Genomic DNA, 25183 nt, shown 5'->3' on the forward strand with positions numbered 1-25183 from the left:
ATCCTACTTGATATTAACTGGGTCAAAAATAAACTAATCCAATTTTGGATGAAATTACAGGAATCTATAAATTTTATATCATAAATGGATAATCAACTAAATGACTTACAGTAGTAGTTGATTATAATGAAAAAAATGACAGTTTAGAGGAGTCTTATGGAGGGTATGCCTGTAGATGTTTCATTAACATTCTTTTATACTTTTTGAAGACTTTGTAGTTTTCAGACAGCTTTCATTTACATTATTTAATTTATTCTCACCTGTGGAATAGATAGAGCAGTCATTGGACTTATCAGAAATGAGAAAATTGAGAGATTGTATGATCAACCATTTTTTGCCTAAGCTTTCACATCTAATAAGTGATAAAACTGAAACAAACATGATCTCCTGACTTGATGTCCAATAGTTTTTTTGCTATTACATATTATCTCTCATTAATAAGTGTTTTGTGTTCATAGTTCAGGGCCCATACTTGTGCTATTACTTGATGGTTAAAACCTATTAAAATATTTTATTATTTTTAAAATCTAATGTCTGTGTTTTAGAAACTAAGGACATACTAAATGTAAAAAGCTTACTAAGGAGAAATATACATAACATGGTTAAATAGTCACACTTAAAGATTGGGCAGTTAGGTGGCACAATTGATTGCTGGGCCTGGAGTCAGGAAGACTCATCTTCCTCAAATCAAATCGGCCTCAGATACTTCTAGCTGTGGGACTTTGGGCAAGTCACTTCAACCTTTTTGTCTCAGTTTCTCATCTATAAAATGAGCTGGAAAAGGAAATGTCAAACCACTCCAGTGTCTTCCAAGAAAACTGAACATCAACACTTATAGGTTATAGTGTCATAGATTTAGAACTGGAAGGGATCCCAAGGGCCATCTGTTCCAATCCCAGTTTTTTATAAAGAAGAAAATTGAGACCAAGGGAAGGTGTGGTTTACCCAAAGTCACACAAGTAGTGTGTACATGTGAATGTGTATGTGTGAGTCTATGTTTGTATAAGATAGTAGGATCCTACTGGCTAGAATCCAGAGAAATTCAAGGGAACACAGTCCAAGAGGGAGAGGTGGTCAGGAATGACATTTTGAAAATATACAAGGAAGTAATTCCAATAAAGTTGGAGAAATGAAATTTGTCTGAAGAGTCTTAGAGTGGATGAACAAGGAATTAACTAACAAATTTGGAGTTTAGAAAAGAAATATAGAGAAGATAAAAGGAAGGCGTAGAAATAGGATAAATATCAGATGCTGGCTGGGTCCTTTAAAAGTAGTGTCAGGAATGTTAAAGCACAGAAAGCTAAGGTTGAAAGAGGAAGCAAGGGAAAACTAAAAAGGCGTTTTTAAAATATTTTATGTTAAAAAGTATAAAAACAGAATAAGAACCTTTGTTTAGTGTGGATGGAACAATGATAACTAACAACAGAGAATAAATTATTGCTCAGCCTTTATTTTGCTTTTTTTTTTCTGCCCAGAAAAATTAGCTTTGTTCTAGAAATGTGTGTGAATAGAACTAGCTTAAGCCCATTCATAGTTAAAACTCTACTATCAGAAATTATATCATCCCCACCCCCCTAAGTGGGGAGGGGAGATGAGTTACCCACACATGACAATAAGTAACAAATCAAGAACAAGGGACTGCCCAAATCAGTGTAGAGGCTGCCATTAGAGGTGGACCCACAGGAAGTGATGAGAGACACTATCTCTTCAAGTATGTTGGTTACTTCCTTTTGGGAAGTTCCTGCTTTGAACTTGGTGCTGAAGGATCTAGGCGGAGACCTCAGGCTGCTTCCACTCTGAATGGTCACATGGGTAAGTTAGGCTGACTTCCTTGGCCTACCTTGGTGTTTCCAGACTCCACCTTAAGTAAGCTTCTTGCCTCTCTGATTGCTAAGGCTTTGCAGCTTGTAGCCTAGTTTAATTAGTCTTCCAATCCTCACTCTGCCCAGCCTCGGGTAGGCCTGGGGCTAGCCTCTCCCTGTCTCTATTTCCCTACCTTCTACCTTCTTAATTGTAAATAACTACCTTAAACCGGATCCTGACTTGGGTCTATTTTAATTATGGAATCAATCTGAATTATTGATTCCTGGCAGTCACACCTTAAATATATATCTATAAAATATCTATAATCTCTCTCTTACAAATGCCAAATCAAAAATGACTAACAAAACTGAGATATGTACAGAGATAAAAAGAGACCATCTAGCAATCCTTAATGAAACCAAGTCTTCTGGCTCTGTTGCAGCCTTTGGGTACTGAAAGAACTAGCAAGAGAACTGACCTAAACAGTAATTTTGACTTTGATTCCTGGAAGGATTCTAGAATTTATCATTAAAGAAAAGACTGACAATATAAAAAGGGAAATGATGATTACAAAGACACAGCAAAATATGGCTTCATCAATAATAACAACTAGCATTTATATAGAACTTTAAAGTTTATAAAGTGTTTACACAGGTTAACTCATAATTAGTAGGTGAGAGAAATCCTGTAGATAGAGTTTAGCAAGCTTTTAGCAAAATCTTGAAGTTTTTAAAATAGATATATTTTCTGTTTTTATATCACTTCCATTTCCTAATGAATTCCTTCCTCTGAATCCATTCCAGAGGGTAATTTTTATAAAACAGAATTAAAAAATGAAATAAAGTTTAGAAAAATGAATGTATCAAAAAGTCTGACATTTTAAATTTAATATTTTCAATTAACAAGTATTTATTTTCTCTTCCACTCTTTTCACCAATTGAAGAAAATAAAACTTTTTTTAATAAATATGCACACTCAAGCAAAGCAAGTTCCCTCATTGTCTATGTACAGAAATGTATGTTTCCCTCTGCATTTTGAACCCTTCACCTCTGTCAATTGATAGTGTTTCATGCGTTCATCTTTTGCTCTGAGAATGGAGTTTGACTTTGATTTAATAGAATTCTGAAGGCTTTTGTAATTGTTTTTATTTATACTGTATACATTATTCTCTCGGTTTTGCTCACTTAATAATTGTATCAATCAGTTCATACACATCTTCCCAGTTTCCTGTGAAACCATCTATTTTGTCATTTCTTATAGTACAATAGTAATCCATTATATTCATATATCATAATTTATTTAGCTGTTCCTCAGGCTGGCACTACCTTAATTTCCAGCTTTTTGCTACTATGAAAAGAATTGCTATAAATACTTTTGCATATATTGATTATCTCCCCCTTTGTTTTTTTTGGGGGGTATAGACTTAGTAATGGTATTGCTGGGTCAAAACTTAAATAAATTTTGGGGCATAATTCCAAACTGCTCTTGAGAATAGCTATACCAAATCACAACTTCATCAATAGTACATCAGTGCTCCTGATTTCCTGTTTCTTTCTTGTTTGCCAGTGTAATTAATGTGAGTTAGGATCTCATAGTTTATGTTTCTCTAATTACTAATGACTTAGAGCAGTGATGGGCAAACTATGGCCTATGGGCAAACTATGGCCTGTGGGCCAAATGCAGCCCCCTGAAATGTTCTATCAGGCTGTGGGACATTATTGCTAATCTGACAAATACAATGAGTAGGATACAATACAATGAAACTTTGAAAGAGTTGTCTTAGAAACAGACTGACAGATGAGCATTTCCTTTCCTTTGGTCCCCTCTTTAAAAAAGTTTGCCCATCACTGATTTAGAGTATTTTTTCCTATTATTCCTAATAGTTTGAATTTCTTCCTCTAAAAATGGAAACCATATGAAGAAGTGATCTAAATCATTAGTAATTAGAGAAACAAAAATTAAAACAACTCTAAGGTACTACCTCACACTTAGCAGATTGGCTAAAACTGCAGAAAAGAAAAATACTAGAAGTGATATGGAAAAATAAGTACACTAATGTATTATATGTGAAATAGTCCAATAATTCTGAAGAGCAATTTGGACTGTGCTGTAAATGCTATGAAACTATGCATGTCCTTTGACCCAGTACTACCATTCATTACCAGGTCTATACTCCAAAGAACTCAAGGGGCACCTGCTTATTGGGGAATAACTAAATTTTGGTTTATTGATATATTAGATTACTATTTTGCCATAATAAATAATAAAAGGTATAGTTTCAGAAAAACTTATAAGATCACCTGTATGAATAGATGCAAAGCGAAGTGAGCAAAACCAGGAGAAATTTATAGAGTAACAGCCATATTGCAAAGATAATCAGCTATGAAAGACTTCACAACTCAGTTTAATACAGTGGTTCACCACAATTCCAAAAGAAACATATTGAAAAATGCTATACTGTTTACTTTCAGATAGAGAAGTGCTAAACTTTGCTTCTGAAATGGGCTGGAGAGTGGAAGAGAAAATTTGGAACTAAAAGTAAAAATAAAAGAGAATCAAAACAAATATATATGCATAGTCAAAAGATAAAAAAAATAAAAGGATGCTTATAAATTGAGAAATGATTAAACAGATTATGCCCTGTAAATATAATTTTTGAACCAGAAGAAATAATGAAGGACATTTTTCAGAGAATCTTGGAAGACTTATATTAATAGATATAAGGTGTAATGCGCAGAAATAGAACAACTTATTCAGTAACAAAAATGTAAGGGCAGATTTGAAAAACTCAAAAACTTTGATCAGTACAGTTATTAAACATGATTTCAGAGTCCCAAGTATGCTGCCTACCTCCTGCTAAGGAGGTGATAAATTCAAAATGTAGACTATATCTTCCATTTTGGGATGTGGTTTTTGTAGGAATTTGTTTTGCTTGACAACGCATATTTTTGTTACAAGGGTTTTGTCCTTTAATTTGGAGGGGTGGAGCTAAGAGGGAAAGAAAGTAAATATTTATTGATTTTTTAAAAGATAATTATAAAACAAAAACAGGAGAAAAAGAAAACTGTTCATATCTTTTAACTTTTTATCATTTGAGGAATTACTTATGTTTTTATATGAATCAGTTTCTATCTTGGATATTGAAACTTTTATCCAGGAAATTTGCTAGAAATATTTTTCCCAGTCATCTATTTCCCTTCTAATTTTAACTGCATAGATGCTGACATTATTTTAGCAAAGCTTTTGACAAATTATTTAATGCTGTTCTTGTGGAGAAGATGGAGAGATAAAATAAGAAGGGTGAGAATACAGTTTACATAAATTCAGAACTACTTGGTATCTAGACTCTTAGTAGTAGTTGTTTATGGTTCAATTTCAGTGGGAAAGTGGTCTCAATAGAGTACCTTAGGTATCTTGCTATGGCTTTGTACTAGACAGTTTTCAATATCAAACATAGAATGCTTATCCAACTTTCAAACTGCACAAAGCTGGGAGGGATAGCTAACAGAATAGATTGCAGTCAGGATCTAAAAGGATCTTGATATTTTAGACACATAGTGCCTAGGTATCAAGCATTTATTAAGCACTTACTATGTCCAAGGTATTGAACTAGGTTCTGAATGTCAAAAGCAGAGTCTCTCACCTTAGAGCAGGAGTCGGCAACGTGTGGCTCTGGAGCCATATCTGGCTCCACCTCTCTATCTGCCAGTCCAGGCAGAGCCCCAGGATGTGCCGCAGGGGGCCCTTCAGCCCCTGCCCCATATTCTGGCGCCTTCCACCTCCATCCTCCTCCTTCTGTAGGCGTTTATGGCTCTCACAGCCAAAAAGGTTGCTGACCTTTGCCTTAGAGAGCTCACATTCTAGTAGAGACAACACGTAACCAACTATATAAGATATATACAGTGTAAAAGGGAGGTTAATCTCAGATTTGAGTGTCATGTATAGGAAAGAGCAAGAGGGTCAACTTTACTAGATTTTTGTAGAGTATATGGAGGTCAGTGAATTGTAAGAAGACTGGAAAGTTAGGAAGGGGCTAGGTTATAAAAACCAAACAGTATTTCATATATGACCCTAGAGGTAATCCCACCTTAATTTTTTTTAGGAGGATGACATGGTTAGACCTGTACTTTAGGAATATCACTTTAACACCTGAATGGTGGGTGGCCTAGAATGCAAAGAGACTTGAGATATGGAGATTAGAAGTGAGATGATAGGGCCTGAATCAGGGTACTTATGGGAGTAAATAGAAAGGGATGTATATAAGATACCTTGTGAAGGTATAAATAGGATATAGTAACAGATAAAATATGTGAGGCAAGTGCTTGTGAAAAGTTAAAGATAACACTGAGGTTGCAAGCTTGGGCAACTGGGAAGATGATGGTAATCACAAGGAAGTTTCAAATAGGAGTGGATTTGGAAGGAAAGTTCTCTTTTGGTGTATTGAATTTGAGATACAGATACAAATATTCACTTTGAGATATCCAGCAGAGAGTGGGTTAATGTGAGACCAGAGATTAGGATCTACATAAGAGCTGTTTAAATAGACTTGAGCATGTAGAGCAACGATTATTAATATGGTTTCCAGGGGATCTATGGATAGATTTAGAGATCTGTAAACTTGGATGGGGGAGGAGCATCTTGTATTTAATATTTAATTGAAATGAGCATTTCCTTCATTTGGAAGTTAAAATACAAAACATTTGGAAAAGGGGTCCCTAGACTTCAAAAGATTGGCAAAGGGTCCATGTCACAAAAATTTTAAGAACCTTTGCTTTAGATCTAATTGATCTAGATTTTGGTTGACTTTAACAAGATGAAATTCAATAGGGATGAATATAAAGTCTTATATTTGGTTATCAAAAATCAGTGTTTCAAATACAAAACAGAGGGGGCATGGTTAGATGACAACTATGAAAAAGATCTGGGCATTTTAGTATATTACATATTCAAATGAATCTGTTTAGCAGCCAAAAAATCTAATGTAATGGTTCACATAAAAGATGAAAGTTTTTTGGAATTTGGAGGTGATAGCCCACTATACTCTGTTCTTATGAAACCTCCTCTGTAGTGTTATGTTTAAATAGGTTCAAAAGTAAAGTGGGCCGGCCAGAAAGGTTAAAGTCAAAGGCTGGATAAACAACTTTTTTTTTTTTTTTAACCCTTACCTTCACGTCTTGGAGTCGATACTGTATATTGACTCCAAGGCAGAAGAGTGGTAAGGGTAGGCAATGCGGGTCAAGTGACTTGCCCAGGGTCACACAGCTGGAAAGTGTCTGAGGCCGAATTTGAACCTAGGACCTCCGGTCTCTAGGCTTGGCTCTCAATCCACTGAGCTACCCAGCTGCCCCCTGGATAAACAACTTTTAATTTATAATGGAAATTTTTTTCTTGTCCAGGTTAGGTAGTCCCTTTCACCTATCAAATTTTGTGATTGTGTGGTGGTAAAGAAAGATTGTGAATAAGTGACAATATGTGTATAAACAAGATTTCTCATAAAGATCTAATCCACTGGGAGATGCTTGTGAAACAGTGGGGAAGTGAATTGGGTACTATGAAGTATAGAGATAAAAATAACTGTATAACTTCCTTAACTGTGTGACTAAATGAAGGCCTTAAAAGGAGTGCTTTTAATTTGTCAGGATAGTTTGCTGTCAAATGGAGTTCTTACTTGAGAAACAGTTGACTAATTTTATTTTGTTTTTTGTTCCTCCAGGTACTTTCAACTGACTTTCCCCAAAAGCAAATTCCTAGAAGTTGAACAGAAATGTTTCCACTGGGTTTTGCTTATAAGAAGAAATGGACCCATGCACTTATATAGCTTTTTAATAGCGTTAACCAATGCATTTTAGACATATTTTGATGTATATATCTATTATTCAAAAATTGATCTTTATTTTGAGTCCTAGGACTTAAAAGTAGCCTTTTAAAATATCAAGCACAGCACCCTTAAAATGAAGCCAAGCTTTTTTATACCAGGTTGCAATCTGCTGGAAATATTGTATTTGTATGAAATACTTGCTTCCCCCTACAGTTTTAGTATGAATGGATCAGGAGAACTGAAAAATTACCCAATTAAAGATTATTATGACTTCAATGTATATAAACAGATTTTTATACTTCTATTGAAAGAAGACGCCTGTACATTCTTCCATCATCACTGTAAAGACAAATAAATGATTATATTCACAAGCTGTTTGGAATCCTTTCTGTCATAGAGAATCAAATTATAGGTGACTCTTTAGAATTCCAAAATTAGATTCTGCTTCAACCATTGGCATTAGATTTGGAGGGAACGTGATATTTGAGTGTATTTGCTGTTACCACCTAAAGCAGTTCGTCGGGTTATTATAAAAGTTGAGCTACTTTTACCAGTGTGTATACTTTGGTTGCCTCAAAGTCACTTGCTTATTTTTCATTTCCTGGAATAGCGAGGGCCTCTTTATTCTTTCATTCTTTCTCTTCCTTTCTTTTCCCACCCCCCTCCCTCCTTTCCTTCCAGAAAAATAATTCCATCAATTTTTGGGGTTATTTACACACCAAATCAGATATACAGTACACTTTAACTATCACTGATATTCTATAGTTTCATCCAAAAATTGATGTGTCTCATGCTTCCTAAAAAACTGAGTTAAATAGATATAGCTACATCTGTTGTAGTGAGACACACTCTGGGCAGAGTTTCATAATGAATCAAGTGTTAATACTTTCCCAATCAGCATTCCACCTCCAAAGTACAAACATTTATTTGCTAAATGTCATAAATATATTTTGAGCAGTTATATTTAAGATTTGGGTGGTGATGAAAATAGTAATTGCCTTATGATAATTCATTTGTAAAATTGGAATAGGTTTATTAAATTATTTATAGACTAAAACACAATAACATTAATCTAGTAGTAAGAAAAGATATGGGCAGGTTTGCAAAAAGGAAATATAGCTAGGAAGTAGTATCTACTGTGTTGGGGTTATAGATGGGATGGGAATGGAGGAGGTTAAATATCTTAGAGATCAAGTCTGGGCAGATTGTATAACCTCTATGTACCTAAATTTTAACTTTTTAAAAAAAATGAAAGCATTTAAAAAACTTTTGGAAGGAATAATAAAATTCCTTTGCAATCACTCAACTGCTACAAAACATATTAGTTATAGCAAGTATTTGTAGAATTAGTGCAAATGTTTAAAAATGACTAAAGATATGGTAAAGTTGGAAATATTCCAGATTGATATTTTTTTAGCCTTAATTCGCAAATTTTTACTTTCCTTTTTAGTCTAGTATATAAAGGTTTCTACTCAGTTAAATTCTGTTTAAAAAAACTTGTTTAGTCATTTGTGATTAAGTTATTTCCTCATTCTTTCTCAGGTTTAATATATTCTGCCTCTATCTCCTGAAATCCTGGAGGAATCGAAGGATTGAATGGACATCCCAAAGAATCAACCACAAGTTTCTAAATAGGCTCTCCAAGAGTAGTTTCCAAACCTCTGCTAGGACCTTTGTCATCTGTCTTTCTTTACTTCCATTTTTGGATTTCTTATTTAGCCAACACACCATCTTTTGCCTCCCCTATCTATCTCTCAGCACCTGAAAGTTGCACTAGAAGTGGAGCAGGGAGATGAAAGAAGCCATAGTGTGATAGCTTAATTATCTTTGGGAAGTGGAGGCAGAGGTTAGTCACTGCCTATTTCAAAGGGTTTGTGTGAATGGGGTTAATGGTGGTGATAGAAAGGCATTAAGAATGTTTCAAAGTTCAATGAGAGGACTATTTTAACCCTAAGGATTTTTCCTATAAGGCGATCTTAATATCTGCTATTGTAAATGCTTTTATAACTCTTAACTTTCCATTTTTTAGGGACTATGGCTAGATGTTTAGCATGAGAACTGAAATTTCTATTTTAATTTCAACATTATTGCTGACATCCTTTCCTCTAATAAATCATTTAGTCCTTGTCATATAATATTTCTTCTATCTACAATAAACTGGAAAACAGTAGATGAGCAAGCTCTTTAGGGCCTTTATTTGATAGCATGTAAAGGGAAGAGTATTTCAATACTGATGAAACTTACTACCCATGTGTACAGTGAAGGCATTTGCCTTGAAACATGCATGGAGATATGTCCTTACTAAGATTATCTTATGTAAGTGGTGGAGACAGGTGCAGCTTCTTCAGAATATAAGTTATTTTTAACATGGATTAGCAGATTATTTTTTGTCACTTTGCCAGCTCTTTGCAGCATGAAGTTGGCAGCCTGAGGAATCTCTTGATATCAGATTATACCTGTCTTTTAACTTTGCCTGATGTGTTTGTTTTGGGGCTTGGAACTCTTGGCTCAGATCAATAATGGGGCCTCCATGTTAGAACAAACTGAACCTGTTTGTTGTCTCAGAGAATAGACATTGAAGACATCTTAGTGGCAATTTTTGACTTGCCTTGACTTTGTTGCTTGATCTGTTTAGCCTAACAAAGTGCCTTTGGTTTACCAGAGAATTCAGAAACCTCTGAAATGGTGTATTTTTCCCTTACTTTAGCATTAGAACTTGGCATCTTGGCCTCTTGAACTTGTATGACTTCAGGATGATGTTCAGGCTATATTAGCTTGAGCTTTATGTTCTGAATATCTTAACAGTGGCAATATCTACTTCTTTATGAGGACCAGAAGATCAGTTTGCTGGGACCTAGGGACTATGAAAGGTGGTAATAATGTGTAAAAGGCTAGAAAAGAAGAGTGAAACTAGGTTGTAGAGGACTTAAAATGCCAATTTATATTTGATCCTAGAGGTAGTAGGGATCTAATAGAGTTTATCAAGTAGGGGAGTGACCTATTAAGACCTGTACTGCAGGAAAATTACTTTGGCAACTGTATGGAGAGGAAGGATTGGCCCTGATTTTAATCCTTTCCCCTGTGGAATTCTTGCCTGGATGCCCCAACTACCATTCAGATATACTCTCACTGTTTGCAGAAATAGTATGTCATTCTACATTTCCTGTGACTGAACTCATCATCCAACTTACCAAACCAAAAAGGGCTCCCCCTGGCCACCATTCAAGAAGTAGGCTATTGCATTAGTCTAAAGGAGAGGTGATAAAGGTTAGCACTAGGTCAGTGGCTGTGTGGGTAGAGAAAAGGGGATGGATGTGGAAAATTGTTAATTGCTGTGGGCCTCAGTTTCCTCACCAATTAAAAGAGGAGTTTGGTTGTGCTGTACTGTCAAAGACATCCCTCTAAAATGTTATAATTCTAAGTGATATCTTAAGAGGTAGCATGGTGTAGCACAGTGATGGGGAAACTACAGCCCATGGGCCAGATGTAGCCCCCTGAAATGTTATATCCAGCCGCAGGACATTATTCCTAATCTGGTAAATACAATGAATAGGATACATACAATGAAACTTCGAAAGAGTTGCCTTGGAAACAGATTGACAGATGAGCATTTCCTTTCCTTTGGCCCCCTCTTTAAAAAGTTTGCCTATCACTGGTGTAGCAGATAGAAAAGTGACTGGAACCCAGAAGAACTGGGTTCAAGTCTCACTACAAATACTTTGTAACCCTTGGCACATCTCTTTACTTTTAAAGCCCCAGAACTTCCTGACTAAACTGCAGAGCACTTGTCAATCTGTAGTTGTAAAGGGAGTTTTTCCCCCAAAAGTCATTTTGCTCTGCATAAATCATTGCTATAGGGAATGGGGTGGGAATTCTGGTGAGGAAATTCTCTTTATTAGTGTAGGTCAGCAATTATTTATTCTGAAAATAAAGAGTTCTAGAGTTGTGTGGGGCCTTGAGTAATAAAGTGAAAAGATTTGCAGGGCCTCACTCATCCGGATCTTTGGTAAAAACCAGACTTAAATCTATTACACCAAGCTGTAGGAATACAGTATTTGTGGTTGATTAGAATAAATGACTAACTTAAAAATGAATTTCCTACAGTTCACTTTCCTCCTAAGAAAACAAAGAATACTTGTTCATCCAGGATTGATTGTTTCATAAATTAGGGATCTCCATAGTCATCTATCTGAAATGCCATTCTTGTTAAACCAGAGATAGAAGCAGTTTCCATTTGAAAGAAATGTCTCCAGGAGAGAAGGGGTGAATTAGTCATCAAATACTGAAAATATTTAATACTTTTTAAGAGAGAAAAAGAAAATTGTGTATTTTATTTTCATTATTACTAACTCTAAAACAATAAGTCTTCCTTTGTTCATCCTGATGGTAATCATATTCTTCATTCTTGTAAAGGTTTTTTGTGTTTTTTTTAAAATGAAAGCAAATAGTCTACTTTTGTGGAGACATTAAATTACTCATGCCCATTAAATTTCAGTAGTGTAGTAGGAGGAAGTACAAGAAAGGGAAGACACTTCAGAAAGCTATCCAAGTTAGAATTTGGCTCAAAGGAGCTATCGGGTATCCAGAAACTATTCAGAAGTGGGAATATGGCAGAGTGCCATATATAGTGCCATGTACATGATAGTATTTATAAAATGCTTTATTAACCTCAACAACCACCTGAGGAGTTAGATGCTTTTATTATCACCAATTTACAGATGGGAAAACTGAGGCAAGATAGAGGTTAAATAACTTGCCCAGGATCACACATTTAGCAGTATTAGAACTCAGACCTTTCTGACTATAGGCCCAACTCTCCATTCACTGCAGTCACTGAGCTGCCACCTAGTAAACACTGAATAATACCCACCTCATAGATATTGAATTGGATTGGTTCTCCATTTGGTTGTTCTGCTATTATCTCAAATGTTCCAAACCAAGCCTTAATAATCTCTTTCCCACTTCTATTATCCATCAAGACATTCCCTTTCTCTTCTTTTGCACTTCTTCCGATACCCCCATTCAAATAGCCCCATATGAGCTAGGATTAAGAATTTAGTCATTTGATTTTTTTCCATCTTCATTTCCTAATCAGTTTCCCTTCTCCCAACTGCCACAGCCCTCATTTAAATTTTCACCTTGTCAGCTCTGAATTAATGCATTTATTTCCTAATTCCCCTCTTTTGATCTCTCCACCCTTCAGGCCATTCTTCATACTGTGACAAGAAGAATCTTTTTTAAAGCTATTACTTTGAATCACATCTCCTGTTTAGAATCTACAGTGCCTTTTCCTTTTCTTTTTAGACTAAAACCAAATTTCTCAGCTTGGAATTCAGATTCTCTTTGCCAATCCAACTTTCAGTTGGAGAGAGAGATTGTTTTACTCTATCCTGCTCCCATACAATATGTTTGTTTTCACTTCTGTGCTTTTTTTTAATGCTTGTGCCCTCTGCTGATATGTTCGGGTACTTCCTCTATCTAAATTCTGTTTGCTTCAAGGTCCACTTCTGTGAAAATTTGTCTCCCATCCCTCTAAATCACCTTCTCATGAGCAGAGCTTGTACTACATGTTCTAGCACTTGACTTTATTTTCTGTCACATTTGTATCTTGTCTTCCAAACTAAAATGTAAAACCAAACTTGTAGATAATGACTGTTTCTCTTGTATACAGCAAATGATGCACAAACTCTAATAAATTCTTATTTATTCATTAAGAAAAGTGGTTTGGGTGATATATTTTGGGAGAGATACCTGCCTGAAATGGAAGATTTCTTAAGCAGTAAGTTGGAGAATCAGGGAGAGAACATCTAGGACTATGCCTTGCTCATTATAGTTACCCTATTAATGACTAAATAGCCAGATTGCATTCCAGAACAACCAGACTTTAAAAGTAATTTTTCTTCAGTTAATCCACTAACACTTTCCTTTCTAATTTTATTCTCTTCATGCTCAAGGATAGTTTCTTAAAGTTATCACACCAAAGAACAAAAGCATTGTTCATGCTTTACAAATTGTGTGATTAGATAATAAAGTCATAATTGCTTCCTTGAGTTTTTTCTCCCTGGGGGAGATAAATGGTTTAAGGGGGAGAGGGGAAAGGCCACAAACTGGGTATTTTTATAAGCACTTTACCTTCTGGAAAGAAAAAGTGATGATCTCCATTAAACTTCAAAACAATTATTACAGCAGTTACATAGTTCTGTATACCTTCCAGCTTTAATTTTCTTTCAAACCCTCCCTTCTAGGGCAAAGGATTCCTTTACATTAATTTTATGCTGGCAGTGAAATTTCTGAGATCAATAAAGCTAAAGCTTTTGTCCCTAAAACCATGGAGCTTAACAACTTCTTAGAGGTCAAGGAGAAGTACTCTGTTTACTCATGTTATTTCTGCATAATTATTCTATGAGGTAGAATGCAGTCAAAAGAACACTGGATGTGCAGTAAGGGGGGGCATGGGTACAAACCCTGGCTTTACCTCCTACCTGTGTGACTGTAGACAAATAACAGCTCCCTCTGAACATCAGTTTCATTATCTGTAAAATGATTGAGATGATTGGACTAAATCTCTAAGCTCTCTTTCAGCTCTAATTTTTAACATATTTTGCTTAATATTTCCTCCCATGTTCATTTAACAAATATAGTTACTGAGTATGTAATGTCAATTAATAAACATTTAATAAGAGCCTACTAGTGCCAGGCACTGTGCTAAGCACTAGTGAACCAGAATTCTTCTAGGGACAATGAAATGGACATGGGAGTCAAAAGAACTCTTCAGCATTCACTTGTTCTCTGAATATAACTGACAGACTTCATTGATTTCTCTGTATTTGAGCCTCTCCCATAGTAGTCTTTCCTGGAATGCCCTCTACTCCCTCCCAGAATGAAACCCTCATACTCATGCCCACTATGCAACTCTCCATTGTCCAAGGTGACCTGAAATGTTAACCACCAGAGTCTGTGACATTTGATGATATATACCTATCTAGCATCACTTGAAGTATTTTAATGCTAAAAAGATGGATCTTTGTTTCAGAGAAAAGTTTGGGAAGAGGAAAAAGACCACATGCTTCATATACATTCTAGCTTATTCTACTTCTGTTCGATTCTGGACCAGTTCATTGTCTCTGTAGTGCTCATCCACAATTCTTATTCAATATATTGCTCTGTTCTCTGGGTACAGGTAGGTTGCAATATATTACCAATGAAGAACTGTTGGTAAAAGTAACATCAAAAAAACCTATTACTAGAAAAAGAGGTGGACTGGTCATTATATAGCTACCTAAGATTTAGAGATATCCATGTGATGTCAAGAGACTTAGAGGAAGGAACTTCATAGATTCAGTGGACCACTTGTTTAGGGTTGTAGGGTTCACTGGGCTAAACATCTATTAGGAAGAGAAGGCATGGAGGGTTGTGTAATCTGTAATATGGGAAGAAGTTACCCAAATCAAGGAACTAATGTTTCAACAAAGGGCAACTAGGTGGCATAATGGAGGGCTGAGCCTGGAGTCAGGAAGACTTTTCTTCCAGAGTTCAAATCCAGCCTCAGACACTTGCTATGTGACCCTGGCAAGTCACTCAACCCCATTGGCCTCTGTTTCCTCATCTGTAAAATGAGTTGGAGAAATAAATGGCAAACCAGTCTTTGCCAAGAAAACCCAAATGGGAGGGGTAGAGGCAAGATGGTGGCTTAGAAATAGCAAAAATCAGTTCTTCTGTGAAAGGCCTTCCATACTAATCAAAAACAAAGCACCTCGAGAGGGACAGAAAACCAAATATAACAATAGGACAGAGCTGGGGGACCCTCCTCTTTGATTCAACTTAAAGGTACACAGAGAAGGTAGAATTCTCAGGTTTAAGGAAAAGAAAGAAGGAAAGTCCTAGGGGATCCCTCCGGCACCTACTGTGCTGAGACTCATGCAGCTGGTAGGATCTCAGGGTATGGGCTCCAGCCCAGAGGGAATGCCTTGCTACCACAGCTACTTGAGGCTTAAGGCTCTGACCACAATTGGTGGGCAGGCAGCTAGAAAGTAGGGCAGTCTGGTCTCAGCCTTCAGCCATGATTCCTATATCTTGGGCCTCTGCCTCTGGAAGATTTGGCCTCAAGGTACATTTAGCTCTGCAGAATCAGCTTAACTGGCTTAACCTAGTCTATCAGTAGTGAAGAAAGAAGCATCCAGAGGGCAGAAAAGCTCAATCTCCAACACCCCTCCCCCACCTACTATGCTGAGACCCTTGGGAAGAATAAGGCTGCCTGGGATCCCAGGGTAAAGGCTACAACCATGACAAGAGTACCTTGGTACCACAATGGGAAGCTCAGGGCTCCAACCTGGCAGCTAGCAGGGAGGCAGCTGGCAGAAAGGAAAAGAGGAAGACGAGGGTAACTACCTTTGGCCTCCACACCTTCACCTTCATCATCAGCTTCTGCTAAAAGCTAGGGAAGATCTGGCCCCAGGACACATTAACACAACAGGTAAACTCCTTCAGCCTAATCCAGTTAATCAGCAGAGCAGAGAAGAAGTCCCTTCAGAGCAAACTCCCAGATTTATCAAATAAACAGAGGAGCAAGAATACAGCTAAAAAGGAGGAGGAAAGAAGGAAAAAATATGAGTAAATAGAAAAAGAAAAAAGAACATACAATTGACAGCTTCCATTTAGGTAATGAACAAAGAAGAGAGGAGGACCAAGGAACATCAAGGATAAACTCAGGAACTCCAATGAATTGGACCCAGGCTTTGGAAGAACTCAAAAGACAATTCAAAAAAACAGTTAAAAGAGGATGAAGAAAATTGGGAAAAAACATTAAAAATCAAAATAGGTCATCCGGAAACAGAGGCACATGAACTAAAACAAGAAAATAGTATTTTAAAAGCCAAAATTGACAAGCTTGAAAATGAAGCAAAGAAAGTGAAAGATTACCTACAAAGAAAAATAGATTAAAAGGAAAAGGAAGATAAAAAAAACTAGGGGTGAAATTAAGTCTTTAAAAATTAGAATCCAACAACTAGAAGCAAATCACTTCAAAAGACAGCAAGAGTCTATAAAAAAAATCAAAAGAATAAAAAAATTGTGAAAATACGAAACACCTCATTGATAAAATAACAGACCTGGAAAATAGATCCAGGAGAGACAATTTAAGAATTATCCAACTACCAGAAGATCATGACAAAAGCAAAAGCCTGGACATCATACTACAGGAAATTATCCAAGAAAACTACCCTGATATTCTTGAACAAGAGGGTAAACTAGAAACACTTGCAGTAGCAATTAGAGAAGAAAAATAAATTGAAGGTATTAAAATAGGCAAGAGGAGACTAAGCTATCACTCTTTTCAGATGATATGATGGTCTCCTTAAAAAATCCTAGAGAATCAAAAGCTAGTAGAAATAATCAACAATGTTAGCAAAGTTGCAGGCTACAAAATAAATGTACATAAAATCATCAGCATTTGTATATTTCCAACACATCACAGCAGCAAGAGTTAGAAAGAGAAACACCATTTAAAATCACCCTAGACAATATAAAATACTTAGGAATCTATCTACCAAAACAAACACAGGAATTATATGAACCAACTACAAAACACTTTCCAAACAATTAAAACTAGACCTAAACACTTGGAAAAACATTAATTGCTGAAGGGTAGGATCAGCTAACATAAAAAAATGACCATTCTACCCAAATTAATTTGTTTATTTAATGCCATACCTATCAAATTACCAAAAAACTTTTTTACTGAATTTGAAAAAACTATAACAAAGTTCATCTGGAAGGACAAAAGATCAAGAATATCAAGGGAAATAATGAAGAAAAATGTGAAGGAAAGTGGCCTAGCAGTACCAGATATTAAACTCTACTATAAAGCAGGGGTCATCAAAACAATATGGTACTGGCTAAGAGACAGAAGGGAGGATCAAAGAAATAGGGGTAAGTGACCTCAGCAAGCTAGTGTTTGACAAACACAAACAGCCCAACTTTTGGGACAAAAAAACCACTATTTGACAAAAACCGCTGTGAAAATTAGAAAACACTATGGGATAGATTAGGTTTAGATCAACATCTCACACCCTACACCAAGATAAATCCAGAATGGTGAATGACTTGAATATAAAGAAGGAAACTATAAGTAAATGAAGTCAACACAGAATAGTATACTTGTCAGATCTCTGGGAAATGAAAGATTTTAAAACGAAATAAGAGTTAGAAAAAATTACAAAATGTAAAATAAATAATTTTGATTATATTAAATTAAAAAGTTTTGTACAAACAAAAACAATGCAACCAAAATCAGAAGGGAAACAACAAACTAGGAAAAAACTTTATAACAAAAAACTCTGACAGAGGTCTAATTACTCAAATATACAAGGAGCTAAATCAATTGTATAAAAAATCAAGCCATTCCCCAGTTGATAAATGGATATGAGATATGAATAGGCAATTTTCAGATAAGGAAATAAAAACTATCAATAAGCACATGAGAGAGTGTTCTAAATGTCTAATAATTAGAGAAATGTAAATCAAAACAACTCTGAGGTACCACCTCACACCTAGAAGATTGGCTAAAATGATAGCAGGGGAGAGTAATGAATGTTGGAGGGGATGTGGCCAAATTGGGACATTAATGCATTGCTGGTGGAGTTGTGAACTGATCCAGCCATTCTGGATGGCAATTTGGAACTATACCAAAAGAGCACTAAAAGACTGCCTGCCCTTTGATCCAGCCTTAGCATTGCTGGGTTTGTACCCCAAAGAGATCATAGATAAAAAGACTTGTACAAAAATATTTATAGCTGGACTTTTTGTAGTAGCAAAAAAAGGAAAAGAAAGGGATGCCCTTCAATTGGGGAATGGCTGAACAAATTGTGGTATATGATGGTGATGGAATACTATTGTGCTCAAAGGAATAATAAACTGGAGGAATTCCATGTGAACTGGAATGACCTCCAGCAATTGATGCAGAGTGAAAGGAGCAGAGCCAGAAGAATGCTGTACACAGAGACTGATACACTGTGGTAAAATAGAATGTAATTGACTTCTGTACTAGCAGCAATGCAATGACCCTGGATAATTCTGAGGGATTTATGGAAAAGAATGCTGTCCACATTTAGAGGAAGAACTACAGGAGTGTAAACACAGAAGAAAAACAACTGCTTGAACACATGGGTTGATGTGGACATGATTGGGGATGTAGGCTCAAAACAACCACACCAATGCAACTATCAGTTATATGGAAATAGGTCTTGATCGATGAGACATGATAAAACCAGTGGAAATGCATGTTGGCTATGGGGGAGGGGGTGTAGGGTGGTGCAGGTGGAAGTAAGAACGTGAATCATGTAACCATGGAAATTTTTTCTAAAAAATAAAGTAAAAATAAAATTATTAAAAAAGAGGGTAAAGTAGAGATTGGAAGAATCCACAGATCACTTCCTTCATTAAATCCCCAAATAACAATGTCCAGGAAATTTATAGCCAAATTCAAGTACTTCTAGACCAAGGAAAAGATACTACAAACTGCTAAAAAGAAACAATTCAGATATCATGGAGTCACAATTAAGATAACACAGGACCTGGCTGCATCCACACTGAAGGACTGGAAGGCCTGGAATATGGTATTCTGGAAAGTAAGGGAACTGGGTCTATAACCAAGAATCAACTACCCAGCAAAATTAACTATATTCTTGCGGGGGAAAGTATAGTCATTTAATAAAATAGAAGACTTCTAAGCATTCCTGAACAAAAGACCTGACTTAAACAGAAAATTTGATGCCCAAACACAGAACTCGAGAGCATCACCAAAAGGTAATTAAGAAAGGGAAAAATGTTTTAAGGGACCCAATAGTTTAAAAGGAATTGTATCCCAATAAGAAAATATGATATTGGAATCTTTTAAAAATTGTTATCATTGGGGTAGCTATAAGAAATATACTTAGTGGATACAGTGACAAACTATATAAAGATGATATGTCACAAAATATATAAAAAACTAGGGGTATAAAAGAGGATAATACTAAGAGAAATGGGAAAAGAGATAAAATAGGGTAAATATATAATTTCATAAAGAAGCACATGGGGGTAAGGGGAGAAGGCAAATACAATGGAAGGGTAGAAGAGGTTGGTGATAGGTAATATAGGGCAATGAATATGACAATCTAGGTGAAATAGGTGAATATTTAAAAAAATAAATATTGCTTAGATTAACAAAAGAGGAAATAGAACAATTCCATCTCAGAAAAAGAAATTGAATAGCCCATCAAAGAACTCCCTAAGCAAAAATCCTCAGTGCCAGATGGATTCATATGTGAATTCTATCAAACAATTAAAGAGCAACTAATCACAATACTATACAAATTATTTGACAAAATAAGCAAAGAAGGAGTTTACCAGATTCCTTTTATGACACAAATATGGTACTGATTCCAAAACCAGGCAGACCAAAAACAGAGAAAGAAAACTATAGACCAATCTCCTTAATGAACATAAATGGAAAAATCTTAAATAGAATACTAGCAAAACGACACTAGCAAGTGATCATGAGGACTATTCACTAAGATTAGGTGGGATTTATACCACAAATATACTGTTGGTTTAATATTAGGAAAACCATCCAAATAATTGACCATATCAACAACTAAGCCAACAGAAATCACATTATTATCTCAATAGATATAGAAAAAAGCCTTTGATAAAATACAACACTCATTCCTTTCGAAAACAATAGAAAATATAGGAATAATTGGGCCTTTTCTAAAAATAATAAACAGTACATATTTAAAACCATCAGCAAGCATGATCTACAATGGGGATAATTTAGAAGCCTTCTCAAGATGATCAGAAGTGAAGCAAGGATGCCCATTATCACCTCCATTATTTAACATTGTACTAGAAACACTAGCGGTAGCAGTTAGAGAAGAAAAAGAAATTGAAGGGATTAAAGTAGGCAATGAGGAGACTAAGCTATCACTTTTTGCAGATGATATGATGGTCTACTTGAAGAATCCTGGAGAATCAAAAAAACACTGGTAGAGATAATCAACAATGTTAGCAAAGCTGCAGGATACAAAAATAAAGTCACATAAATCATCATCATTTCTATATATTTCCAACACTATTCATCAGCAAGAGTTAGAAAGAGAAAAACCGTTTAAAATCACCATAAACTATATAAAATATTTAGGAATCTATTTGCCAAGACAAACTTGGGAATTATATGAACACAACTATAAAACAATTTCCATAAAAATCTAATCTAAATAATAGGAAAAACATTAATTGCTGAAGGGTAAGATGAGCTAACAATAAAAATGACAATCCTACCCAAATTAATTTACTTATTCAGTACCATACCTATCAAACTATCAAGAAACTTTTTTATTGAATTAGAAAAAATGAAAACAAAGTTCATTTGAAAGAATTAATGATCAAAAATATCAAAGGAAATAATGAAAAAAATGAGAAGGATGGGGACCTAGCAGTACCAGATCTTAAACTCTACTATAAAGTCATGATCATCAAAACAATATGGTACTGGTTAAGAGACAGAAGGGAGGATCAATGGAATAGAGTAGGAGTAAGTGACCTCAGTAAGCTAGTGTTTGATGAATCCAAATATCCCAGCTTTTGGAACAAGAACCCAATATTTGACAAAAACTGCTGTGAAAATTGGAAAACACTATGGGAGAAATTAGGTTTAGATCAACATCTCACACCCTACATCAAGATAAATTCAGAATGGTGAATGACTTGAATATAAAGAAAGAAACTATAAGTAAATTAAGTGAACACAGAAAAGTATACATTTCAGATATATGAGAAAGAATTAATATCAAGCAAGAGATAGAGAATATTACAAAATGTAAAATGAATAATTTTGATCACATTAAATTAAAAAGGTTTTGTGCAAACAAAACCAATGCAACCAAAATTAGAAGGGAAGCCACACATTGGGAAAAAAATTTATTACAAAAACCTCTGACAAAGGTTTTCTCAAATTTACAAGAAACTAAATGAATTGTACAAAAAAAATCGAGTCATTCCACAATTTACCAAGGGATAGGAATAGGCAATTTTCAGATAAAGAGAAAAAACTATCAATAAACACATGAAAAAATGTTATAAATCTCTCATAATTAGAGAAATAAAAATTAAAACAACTCTAAGGTATCACCTCACACCTAAATATCATCTTAACAGTTTCTGCAGAAATATTATCATAACGGTTACAAAAACTATCCTAACACTAGCAGATTTGCCAATATGACAGCAAAAGAAAATAATAAATGTTGGCGAGGATGTGGCAACATTAAGGCACTAATGCATTGCTGGTGGAGTTGTGAATTGATCCAACCATTCTGGATGGCAATTTGGAACTATGCCCAAGGGGCTTTAAAAGAGTATCTGTCCTTTGAGCCAGCCATACCACTACTGGGTTTATACTCCAAAGAAATCATAACGAAAAAGACTTGTACAAAAATATTTATAGCTATGCTCTTTGTGGTGACAAAAAATTGAAAAATGATGGGATGCCCTTCAATTGGGGAATGGCTGAACAAATTGTGGCATCTGTTGGTGATGGAATACTACTGTGCTCAAAGGAATAATGAACTAGAGGAATTCCATGTGAATTGGAATGACCTCCAGGAATTGATACAGAGTGAAAGTAGCAGAACCAGGAGAACATTATACACATAGACTGATACACTGTGGTACAGTAGAATGTAATGAACTTCTCTACTAGCAGCAATGCAATGATCCAGGACAAGTCTGAGGGACTAATTAGAAATAATGCTATCCACATTCAGAGGAAGAACTCTGGGAGTAGAAACACAGAAGAAAAACAATTGCTTTATAATATGGGTTGATGGGGATATGATTGGGGATATTGACTCTAAACAATCACCCTAGTGTAAATATCAATAATATGGAAATAGGTCTTGATCAATGATACATGTAAAACCCACTGGAATTGTGTGTCAGCTATGGGAAGGCATGGGGCAAGGGGAAGGAAAGAACATGAATCTTGTAACCATGTAAAAATATTCTAAATTAATTAATTAAATAAAAATTTCCAAATTCACCCCCCCCCAAACTTCCTGCCCTTTGATCCAGCCATACCACTGCTGGGGTTGTACCCCCAAAAGATAATAGGAAAAAATATGTGCACAAATATTTATAGCTATACTCTTTGTAGTACCAAAAAAACTGGAAAATGAGGGGGTGTCCACTGATTGGGGAATGGTTGAACAAATTGTGATATCTGATGGTGATGGAATACTATTGGGCTGAAAGGAATAATGAAGAATTCCATATGAACTAGAATGACCTCCAGGAATTCTGGAGGAGTCTACATCCCCAATCATGTCCGCCTAAACCCATGCGATCAAGCAGTTGTTTTTCTTCTGTTTCCACTCCTGTAGTTCTTCTTCTGAATGTGGAGAGCATTCTTTTCCATAAATCCCTCAGAACTGTCCTGGGTCATTGCATTGCTGCTGGTACAGAAGTCCATTACATTCGATTTTACCATAGTATATCAGTCTCTGTGTACAATGTTCTTCTGGCTCTGCTCCTTTCCTTCTACATCAATTCCAGGAGGTCTTTCCAGTTCACATGGAATTCCTCCAGTTTATTATTCCTTTGAGCACAGTAGTATTTCATCACCATCATATACCACAATTTGTTCAGCCATTCCCCAATTGAAGGGCATCCCTTTGTTTTCCATTTTTTTGCTACTACAAAAAGTCCGGCTATAAATATTTTTGTACAAGTCTGTTTATCTATGATCTCTTTGGGGTACAAACCCAACAATGGTATGGTTGGATCAAAGGGCAGGCAGTCTTTTATAGTCCTTTGAGCATAGTTTCAAATTGCCAGCCAGAATGGTTGGATCAGTTCACAGCTCCCCAGCAATGCATTAATGTCCCAGTTTTGCCACATCCCCTCCAACATTCATTACTCTCCCCTTCTTTCATTTTAGCCAATCTGCTAGGTGTGAGGTGATACCTCAGAGTTGTTTTGATTTGCATTTCTTTGATTATTAGAGATTTAGAACACTTTCTCATGTGCTTATTGATACTTTTGATTTCTTTACCTGAAAATTGTCTATTCATGTCTCTTGCCCATATATCAATTGGGGAATGGCTTGATTTTTTATACAATTGATTTAACTCCTTGTATATTTGAGTAATTAGACCCCTGTCAGAGTTTTTTGTTATAAAGATTTTTTTCCCAATTTGTTGTTTCCCTTCAGATTTTGGCTGCATTGTTTTTGTTTATACAAAAGCTTTTCAGCTTAATATAATCAAAACCATTTATTTTACATTTTGTAATTTTCTCTAACTCTTGCTTGGTTTTAAAATATTTTCTTTCCCAGAGATCTGACAGGTAAACTATTCTGTGTTCACTTAACTTATTTATAGTTTCCCTCTTTATATTCAAGTCATTCACCCATTCTGAATTTATCTTGGTGTAGGGTGTGAGATGTTGATCTAAACCTAATTTCTCCCATATTGTTTTCCAAATTTCCCAGCAGTTTTTGTCAAATAGTGGATTCATGTCCCAAAAGTTGGGCTCTTTGGGTTTACCATACACTGTCTTGCTGATGTCATTTACCCCAAGTCTATTCCACTGATCCTCCTTTCTGTCTCTTAGCCAGTACCATACTGTTTTGATGATTGCTGCTTTATAGTATAGTTTAATATCTGGTACTGCTAGGCCACCTTCCTTCACATTTTTTTCATTATTTCCCTTGATATTCTTGATCTTTTGTTATTCCAAATGAAATTTGTTATAGTTTTTCCTAATTCAGTAAAGAAGTTTTTTGGTAGTTTGATAAGTATGGTGCTAAATAGGTAAATTAATTTGGGTACCCAAGGCCATTCTTGAAGATTTTTTCCAAAATTATAAATTGGTTATGAACTGCCCCAATATAAGAACTTCCATACTGACCAAAAGTGTATTGGCAGTTAATCTAGTTTACCACTATGTGGTTATTTATAAAATGGGTATACAAACAGGGTCCTTTCATTATATTGAAATATACTTTTCTTCTCTAATACCTTAATGGATTGATCTCATCAATGACTTTACCTATCTAGATGAAGATAACAAGTTATTCATACCTGCTCATTCTATACAACTGTAATCTCCATTAATGATATCCAACTCAAAAAGAAACTGCAGTTCACTAAATGATACATAAAGATCCCAACTATTTCCATATTGACTTACAAAACTACACTTCAACATTATGTTCTATTGTATTTTTATTTACTTTGTTAAATATTCCTCAATTGTATTTTAATCTGGATCAGATCCCATGGAATATCGTGGGCTTCATTTGACACTTCTACTCTAGATCCTTCCAAGAATTTATCACAAGAAGTCTTCCTAAGGGACCTTCTTCTAGCTCTTTTGCAATTACATTGAAACCACTGGAACACTTGGGTGGGTTTATCAATAATTAGTTATCATTATTATCATTGGCCTTTAACACCTTCCTCTGTAACCTGAAGGCTTCATTTAGCTTGAAATTCCAGGCACAATTTTCAGATGTCTGTCACCTCA

General features: G+C 35.5%; 1 protein-coding gene across 1 annotated transcript in view; it reads left to right on the plus strand.

The window, feature by feature from the left end:
- The window catches only part of MBD2 (methyl-CpG binding domain protein 2), an 80519-nt gene extending 72527 nt beyond the window's left edge, over positions 1–7992 (plus strand). The window contains exon 8 of the mRNA XM_044681544.1: positions 7517–7992. The gene's annotated coding sequence lies outside the window, so the exon portion shown is untranslated. The remainder of the gene's footprint in view (positions 1–7516) is intronic.
- Positions 7993–25183: the final 17191 nt, after the last annotated feature.

The sequence above is a fragment of the Gracilinanus agilis genome, chromosome 1 (assembly GCF_016433145.1).
Source record: "Gracilinanus agilis isolate LMUSP501 chromosome 1, AgileGrace, whole genome shotgun sequence".
NCBI classification, from domain to species: Eukaryota; Metazoa; Chordata; class Mammalia; order Didelphimorphia; family Didelphidae; genus Gracilinanus; species Gracilinanus agilis.